Genomic DNA, 9,122 nt, shown 5'->3' with positions numbered 1-9,122 from the left:
ATCGTTGGAACTAGAGCTGGGCGAATTTCCGTAATTAACTCCCTTGATGCGCGGCTGTCCCCGTGAGCCAATGGCTGTCAATGGTTCGATGACATGCTGCTGTGTCTTGGAGCCCTCTCTCTGTCTGTCCGTCTGTCTCTCTGCCTCTCTATATCTCTGTCTGTGTCTCTCTGTCTGTGTCTCTCTGTGTCTGTCTCCTCTCTGTCTGCTCTCTCTCTCTCTCTCTCTCTCTCTCTCTCTCTCTCTCTCTCTCTCTCTCCCTGTCTCTCTCCCCTCTCCCCCCCCCTCTCTCTCTGTTGTCTGTCAGTCTGTCTGTTGTCTGTTTCTCAGCCCCTGTCTCCCTCCATTTCTCTTTCTCTGTCTGTCTGTCTGTCTGTCTGTCTGTCTGTCTCTCTCTCTGTTTGCATTACTACTATTACAACAGTCTGTCTACTGTCTGTCTCTCTGTCTCCGCCTGTCTCTCTGTCTCTGTCTGTCTGTCTCTGTTTTCTCTCTCTGTCTGTCTTTCTCTCTCTATGTCTCTGCCTCTACCTCTGTCTCTCTCTGTCTCTGCCTCTGCCCTTGTCTCTCTCGTTCTCTAACGGTCTCTGTCTCTCTGTCTGTTTCTCCATCTGTCTGTCTGACTCTCTGTCTCTGTTTCTCATTCTCTTTGTCTGTCTCTGTTTCTTTGTCGGTCTCTGTCTTTCTGTGTCTGTCTGTCTGTCTGTCTCTGTCTCTCTGTCTCTGTCTGTCTGTCTGTCTGTCTGTCTCTCACTGCGAGTTGTGCAGATAGGAGAAAACAGCAGTCTTGGGTTACCTCAGACCGAATATCACGGAGTTTTATACCTCAGACGATCAGTGGGCAGTGAACTCCCGAGTGATGGGAATATGTGATGAAGGCAACGACAACGTCTGACGACGATACATTTCCCTGCTGTGTCTCGGAAGCAAACAAAGCGAATATCAAGATTTCGTTCAGTAGAGGCTTCATATAACTGAGCACAGAAAGGAACGAGAGGTGACTCTCACAGCACACTGCATATTTCTGTATGAGGATGACAAATAACTTTAGCAAAGGAATCGCCAAAGATCAACAACAACAACAACAACAACAACAAACCAAACCAAACCAAAACAAAGCAAAACATGGGCCATGTCCTTGAAGACCTGGAGGATGCAGAGTTACTGCCAGACACAGAGAATCGCGATTTTATTTTTTTATTTTTTTTTTCAAGGCCTGACTAAGCGCGTTGGGTTACGCTGCTGGTCAGGCATCTGCTTGGCAGATGTGGTGTAGCGTATATGGATTTGTCCGAACACAGTGACGCCTCCTTGAGCTACTGATACTGACACTGATACAGGGAATCGTTGAGGTTTACAGTCATGGGCCATGTCCTTGAACACATAGAGGACTCAGTGCCAGACACTCGGAATCGTTGAGGTTTACCACCATGGGCAAGGTCCTTGAAGACCCTGGTGATGCAGTTCCAGACAGGGAATCGTTGGGGTTTGCCGTCATGGGCAAGGTCCTTGAAAACCTTGGCAATCTGTACCAGACATGTCTCTTTGAGATTTACCGACATGGGCCATGTTCTTCAAGACCAGAATGATCCATTGTCAGATTCAGGGAATCGTTGAGGTTTACCGCCATGTCCTTGAAGAACAGCATGGTGCATTACCAGAGCGAGAGCAGAAGACGATGTGAGATGGTTGACAGATGTCACCATGCCTGATGAGGGGCAATGTCAGATATAGCATAGATTCTGGTGTCCATTTTCATGCTTGTGATTCCTCTCTGTGTCTCTGTCTGTCTGTGTCTGACTGTGCTCTCTCTCTCTCTCATATATATCTCTCTCTCGCTCTGTGTCGCTTTTTGTCTCTCTATCTCTGTCTCTCTCTGTCCCCCGTCTCTCTCTCACTCTCTTCTCCCTTTCTCTCTCTTTATCTATTTGAGGGAAAGGGAGAGACAGACACAGGGAACACAGAGACACACAGATAGACTGACAGACTGAAGCAAGGGACATATAGAAAGAAAGGCATAGTGACGAAGTGAAAAGAGACACAGAGACAGAGAAAAAGATTGAGAAAGAGAAACAGAGAAAGAGATGGAGAGAGAGAGAGAGAGAGAGAGAGAGAGAGAGAGAGAGAGAGAGGACAAAAAAGACAAAATCTTTATTATCGAGGGTAATAGATAAGCGAGTAACATGCTTTTTTTTTTTACATCCAGCCCTCGCCCTGAAGAGGGAATAAAGCTAAAAAAGCGAAAATGAGAAAGAAGAGAGAGAGAGAGAGAGAGAGAGAGAGAGAGAGAGAGAGAGAGAGAGAGAGAGAGTTAGTGAGACAGACAGACAGAGAGACAGACAGACAGACAGAGCACGGAAGCACAAGAGCAGAAAGTAAGCCACCATTATCTCCCAATCAGACGTGACGTTGACAAGTTATTGAACAGAGATGAGAATTCCCACCATGCCAATGGGAAAACCCGCCCCAGCAAATCCACACAGGACCCTTGAATCCGAAGATCAACACAGCGCTTCACAGCACAAAACAACACTCGTCAAGCGTTGGTATCATTCGCATCATCCGTGTTCTTCCAGGCTTTGACAGGAATGCTTAACCTCCGTTGGGATGCATTCCTGATTTCCTGTCTGCTTCCTGTAGAGTGTGTGGAGGAGGGGGGTAGAGGAGGTGCAGGGTAATGTGTGTGTGTGTGTGTGTGTGTGTGTGTGTGTGTGTGTGTGTGTGTGTGTGTGTGTGTGTTGGGGCTCATGTACGTTTGTGTGTATTTGACTGTGCTTTCATAATTATCTGTGAAACTGCATGTTTGGGGCATATATGTTATGCATGTGTGGGTGTATGTGTGAATGTGTGTCTTCATGTTTTACATTTATTTGCTTATTTATCATCATTGTAGTCTTATTTATTCATTTATTATTATTATTACTACTACCTTTTTATATTATAATTATTTATGTATTTATTTGTTTATTTTTTTTACTTATTTATGTACGCTTATCTATTATTTATTTTTCTTTATTTTTCTTTTTTCTTTTTTTTTCTCAAGACCTGACTAAGCGCATTGGGTTACGCTGCTGTCAGGCATCTGCTTGGCAGATGTGGTATAGCGTATATGGATTTGTCCGAACGTTGTGACGCCTCCTTGAGCTACTGAAACTGAAACTAAAACTGTCTGCTTCACCGATGTCTGCAGGATTGCTGTGAAGGGGAAGGGGGTGGGATGAGGAAGGGGTGGTATGAGGAGAGGGAGGGGGGGGGGGGGGCGTAATTTCTTGAATCCCTGTGTGGAGTCTAATACAAAAGGAGACAAAGTTCTGAAAGTTTCTAAGGATGCTGTGAGTCTAGGAGTGTGTCGGGGTGTTTGGTTTATACCCCTGTATAGTGTTCTCTCCCCGCTCCCCCCCCCCCGCCCCCCCCCCCCTCCCCCCACCCCCGTAGGCACGTCCAAGTTTGAAAAAATCGTATTTTTCAAGACTGAGAGAGAAAGGTGGCCATCCTTATGACTTTGTGTTTTCGTGTTCAAATACCAGTTACGATATATTTCCTTTCTTATTTTGATTCCCCCCAAAAGGATTTTTTTAATTTTTTAGAACAATGGAAAGAAGTATCTAATACACTCCCTATTCGTGAAAGACGTAAATGTTGATTTTTGTTGGAAACCATCCCATTCTAGATTTCTACCTAATGACCAAGCTGACAGAACAGCAAAAAGAGAAGCAAAACATTTTACAGGTGGTAAAAAAGTATACTGCTCGTTGTCATATAACGAAATGTGTAATATACCACAAAGACTTTTTAGAATAAGTGCTTCTATTCAGTTATTTCTCAGACTTTCATCCGATTCGCAGACTGGTTTTAGGTTTAATTTTCAGACTATTTTCCAGTTCATTAATGCCCTAATATAAAGTGCATTTGTTTAAGTGATCTGACAGTTAAGCATACAAATTTGACAGTTTATGAAGCTTTACCTGCACGAAAGTGCGTCATAACAAGGCAATAGCAACGTTGATGTTTGTTTGACTTTTTACATTCATTATTGTTGCTAGACCTCAGAAACCTCACCAATTCTCCTTCTTCCAAGTTTGAAAAGAAATTTCTGTTCGCGGTCGTTTGCAGATCCCCTGTTGAAGTTAGTCAAAAGTTTTGAATATCAACTTTCAGACTTTTGCATTGGTGCAGTCACAAACATTATCATACATATGTTGTTGTTTTTCATGCACAAAAAGTTACTCTGCTTTCTGGTTGTGGAATATTGGACTTTCCTGCAGCTTATTCGTTCTGTCATTTCTTTTAAAATTTACAAATCAGTTCATGCGTATCTCTCTCAAGTCCTTTGAGAGGCTTGTGAGACTGTTTTGTTGTGAAACCCATGTCTTAATATTGTGATGACTGGGAAGAACACTTAGTACCCTTCCTGCAATATAATTTGGCAGTGGTACCTCGTTTGGGAACATTTTGTGTCGCATGTGCTTTATTGCAGCTATATTTGTGGTAATGTACAACGATGCACAGTCGATGTCTGGTAATGGTGTTCTTTGTGCCTTCGTTATTATCCTTCAAACGTGGGGTGCGGACAGTTTTGTTTTCAACATGACTTGAGCCCTGATTTGGCGTGCACGGCTGACTGGGCGATAAAGACATGAACATGAACATCTACTATCCCTCCCAATGTATAAATACACAAGCAGACCTTAATATCCAGCCCCTCTTTCGCTGCCCACTCCCCTACCCTTCCCCCTCCCTCTCCCCCCTAATCTCTCTCCTGTCCGGTGCAAAGCTTTGAAGGCGGAGTGCACATGTAGGTTCCCTGGCTGCGGGCTGTGGGGCAGAAGAAAGGTGTCAGAGACAGAAAGACCTCCGCTGATGTAGTGCCAGAACTCAGCAGACTGCTGGAGCAGAAGACATGGGACGACTCTCTTTCACGCTCAGCACACCAACCTAGCTGTCAGGATGCGGAGGTGGAGGAGGAGGGTGGTGGGGAGGGAGGGGGCAGTGCAATGGCGTAAAGAAGGGAAGCGTGAACATCCATTTTTTTATGTCTGGTTTTGTGGGTTTCTGCAGCAGCCATCAGAGAACTTGCACAGGATTCCACGTCCAGGAATGATCAGTTCTTTGTGCCTGAGTGACGATGTATGTCTCTTTGTCTCTTTCTGTACGACGGTTTAAGTGATGGGAAGGGAGGCTGACAGACAGAAAAGAGGGAGGAGGTTGGGAGAGGAGAGGAGGAGAGAAAGAGCCAGTCAGTGACCAAGCGATTGAGAGATGCGGATATGGACACGGATACGGACACTTATTTTCATTTGTGGGTCATTGTCCCTCGTGAAGTGATGCATATAACAATTCTCTATTTGCATGCAATCAGTTCGCACTCAGTCATGTCTTAATGATGAAATGTATTCAAATGTTTAAAGACAAAAGACCACAACGCAATGTAAAACGCTTTGTAGATAAGATATTGACAAAGTTCCTTTTGTTCATGTGTAGTGAGAGAGAGACGGAGAGAGAGGCAGGCAGGTAGGTCGAGAAGTTGAAGTTGATTGAAATGAGACAATTATTGTGACTGAACAAAGACTGCAGGTGAACGATGATTGTGACTGGACAGTGAATGTTACTGGACAATGATTGTAACCGGATAATGTTACTGACAATTATCGTAAGTGGACAGTGAATGCGATTGGACAACGATTGTAAATGGACAATGATTGTTCATTGGATCATGAATTTAACTGGACAATAATTGTTTTAGACGACGATTGTAACTGGACAACGATCGTAACTGGATACACAAAAATACTCTTCCATTTCTTTTCCCCTCTCCTTGGTGGTCACCAAAGTTTCATAGCAGGTAAACTGGATTTCATGCGATATATACTGACGATTACAGTCGAAATGTAGAAACTTCAAACACGGCACATAATTGTCCCATGGCCTGATATGAGGTTCTGTCCCTAGAGATTGTATTCTCGGACATTAGTGAGATTCTGTCCCGTCACCTGATGCGAGATTATGTCCTCTGGGCTGATGCGCACTGTTGGCCTTCACTCCCTCGCTTTTATTATGATGGATGTGTGTGACAGGTTTCCATGGCTGCCTGGGTTGTGTCCCTGTCTGTTGAGCACCGTTACCATTTATTTTGAAATTGACGACAGGAAATAAGTTCCTAAAAGCTCTCTCTATCCCTCTCTGTGTCTGTACCTCTGAATGATAATAATAATAATAATAATAATAATAATAATAATAATAATAAACAACCTCACCGAGACCTCTCTACCCTCTACTATCCCCCACCCCGACCCCCGCAATCAATTCATCACGATGCAAGGTCTGGTGCTCAATCATCTGCACAATTTCAGCGACATTGCTCCCACGCTACTCATTCCGAGTCCCCCTACACACCAGAGGAGATTCTGTACTGCTGCTAAGTGCCTTCAGTAGTGTTCAGTAGCCGAGTGCTTGTTCTGATTCAACACACACACACACACACACACACACACACACACACACACACACACACACACACTCACATTGCATATATCGATCTGACCCTGCACATAACACATCATCTGAATGTAATGCGTGCATCAGGAATTGCATCGCGTACGGTCAGTATTAACATTAAGATCATAATTATTTCAATCTACAGTGTGCTTTTGAATATTTGCTCCTACAGCTTCAGTAGCACAGCAGATTGATAAGGGCGCAATCCTATTATAGTCAACACGTTACAAGCCATACCAAAGAATAACACATATAGAACGTAAATTTGGGACAATATTATGTTTCGCGAATCATTGCACTCAGCCATTGAATTGCAGAGTTTTCACTGCATATCTTTATTATTGAATAACAAAAGAAAGGAAACTGAGCTGATGTGGAAACAAAATTATGATAAGAACACAACCCTAATGCTTACTGGATAAATAAAAACAAAAAAAACACTTTTATTCATTACCACTATCACCACTACCACCACCAATAAACTACAGCACTATGAAAGAGGATACTGACAATTAGTCACACATCTTCTTGACATTTTGGTGATACTGTCTTTAAATCTGGTACTGGACGCCACCAGGCCAGGCATGAACCAGGAGATAACGGCATGACCAGAAAGATGCCCTCCCACAAAACGCAATCACAGAAGCCCCATTGCCACAAGACATACAAGCCACAAATGCACTCAAGTGTCGCTTCACTTTCCCCTGTCCACAAACAGCACATAGCACCAAGGGAGAAAATGATGCGGAGAATAAACCCGCACGAGAGATTCTCTGCTCTGGTTTGAAACGCGCTGTTTGTCTTCGGTTGCGTGCCATTCACTTCTGACGTGGGGATGGCGACTTGGGTGATTCCATTATAACTCTGTCTTCCTCCTCTCTTGGGAACTTTTCTCTGCTGGCCTGAAAGCCAGGGGACTTGTTAGGAGAAAAAAAAAAACCTTGATAAGGAGAATCTGAATGTCCCCACTGTCCATCCCTTTCCTTCTCCCTCGGGCTCCCTGTCTCTTGCTGATTCTATTTCTAGGTCCACTGTATTTAGCATTTACGGAATATGATTTCATTTTTCAGTAATACTGGAGGTCACGGCAGTAAAGTCAATTTAAAGTTTTCATTTTATTGTGATATTTCAATGAATATGCTTGCTTCGTCAAATCACAATAATGGTGAATAATTTCTTTGGTTTTTAGTGTGCTTGTTCAGTTTGCTTCTCCCTCATCCTCATCATCATTGTTATTGTCATCAACATCAACATTGTCACAGATAGATATATAATTTGAGATTCTGTCCCTTGACATGATATGAGATTCTGTCCCCTGGCATGATAGGAGATTCTGGCCCTGACCAGAGGTGAGATTGTTTCCCCTGGCTCGATGTGAGATAATGTCCCTTGGCCTGGTACACACTGCTCGCCTTCATCGCTTGCTCTTTATGATGGATGTGTGTGACAGGTTTCCACAACTACCTGGGCTGTGTCCTGTTTGTTGTGCACTGCTACTGTTTGTTGTGAATTTGACAATAGAAAAAAAAAGAAAAAAAAAAGAAACTCACTATTCCTTCATCAGCACATCTCTGTCTCTATGTCTCGCGTTCTTTTCTCACCACTGTTACAACCTACCTAAATCAGATTTATGTAGCTTATTCTGGCTTGGTGATGAAGAACGGGATAATTATTCGTAACAGCCACCATGACAGAGTATAACATCAACGGCAAGTAGACTGAACCAGCATTACTTATAACACACTGGGATGTCTTATATCCATATTGCTCCTTTTTAGTTAAGTCATGTTTAATGGTTTTGTGTTGAGTGCTTGTCTACGTTTGTTTTGCCACACCTGATGTAATTTTTCTTGACGAGATGACAAAGTTATCTTATCCTGTCTTGTCTTGCCTTGTCTTGTCTTTTCTTGTCTTGTCTTGTCTTGTAAATGATGCACTGAGTGACGGGGAAATGCATCAGTCGAAGCTGGCCTTTATGTCACTCTGACACTCAGTCACCAACTTAAAATGACAGAGGCGAACAAAATGATAATAGAATACACAAAATTTCATACGAATCTACTTTTCACCGAAAACGGCAGGACCCATTTTGGAATCTGGGAATGTCTCTCTGTATAACGTCTACATTAAGATATTCCTGTGTGCATATTTTCAGTAACATTCAAATATTTCTGTTTATATATTCCACGGAACGTTAAAATGTTCCTGTCTCTTGTTGTTTTTTTGTTTTTTTGTTTTGTTTTTCCTTTTTCCCATGCAAACAGAAATACAAGTGATTATCTATCTATCTGGCTATCTATGATATTGTTTATTATTTTTGCAATCCGTTTTTAGTGACGACTACTGCAAGATTTACTTTCATCTATGTATCAACAACTACAACAACAACAAAAAAAGTCAATAGCTATTGCTTTTACACTTACACTTACAGCCAAAAACATAAAAAGAAAACTGAAAACTGTGACCACCGCCAACTACAAATGTGGTCATACACAAATACATACTGACAACTACACGTTTCCCTTACATTCTGGCGATCATATCATTTTCTCTGGTATTGGACGTCACGAGGCGAAGCAGTGAGGCAGTGACTCTGGAGATAACGGCATGACCAGAAAGATGCCCTC

This window comes from Babylonia areolata, chromosome 6 (genome assembly GCF_041734735.1).
Source record: "Babylonia areolata isolate BAREFJ2019XMU chromosome 6, ASM4173473v1, whole genome shotgun sequence".
Taxonomy (NCBI): Eukaryota; Metazoa; Mollusca; class Gastropoda; order Neogastropoda; family Buccinidae; genus Babylonia; species Babylonia areolata.
The sequence above is the reverse complement of the archived record's forward strand: the minus strand, read 5'-3'. Positions refer to the sequence as shown.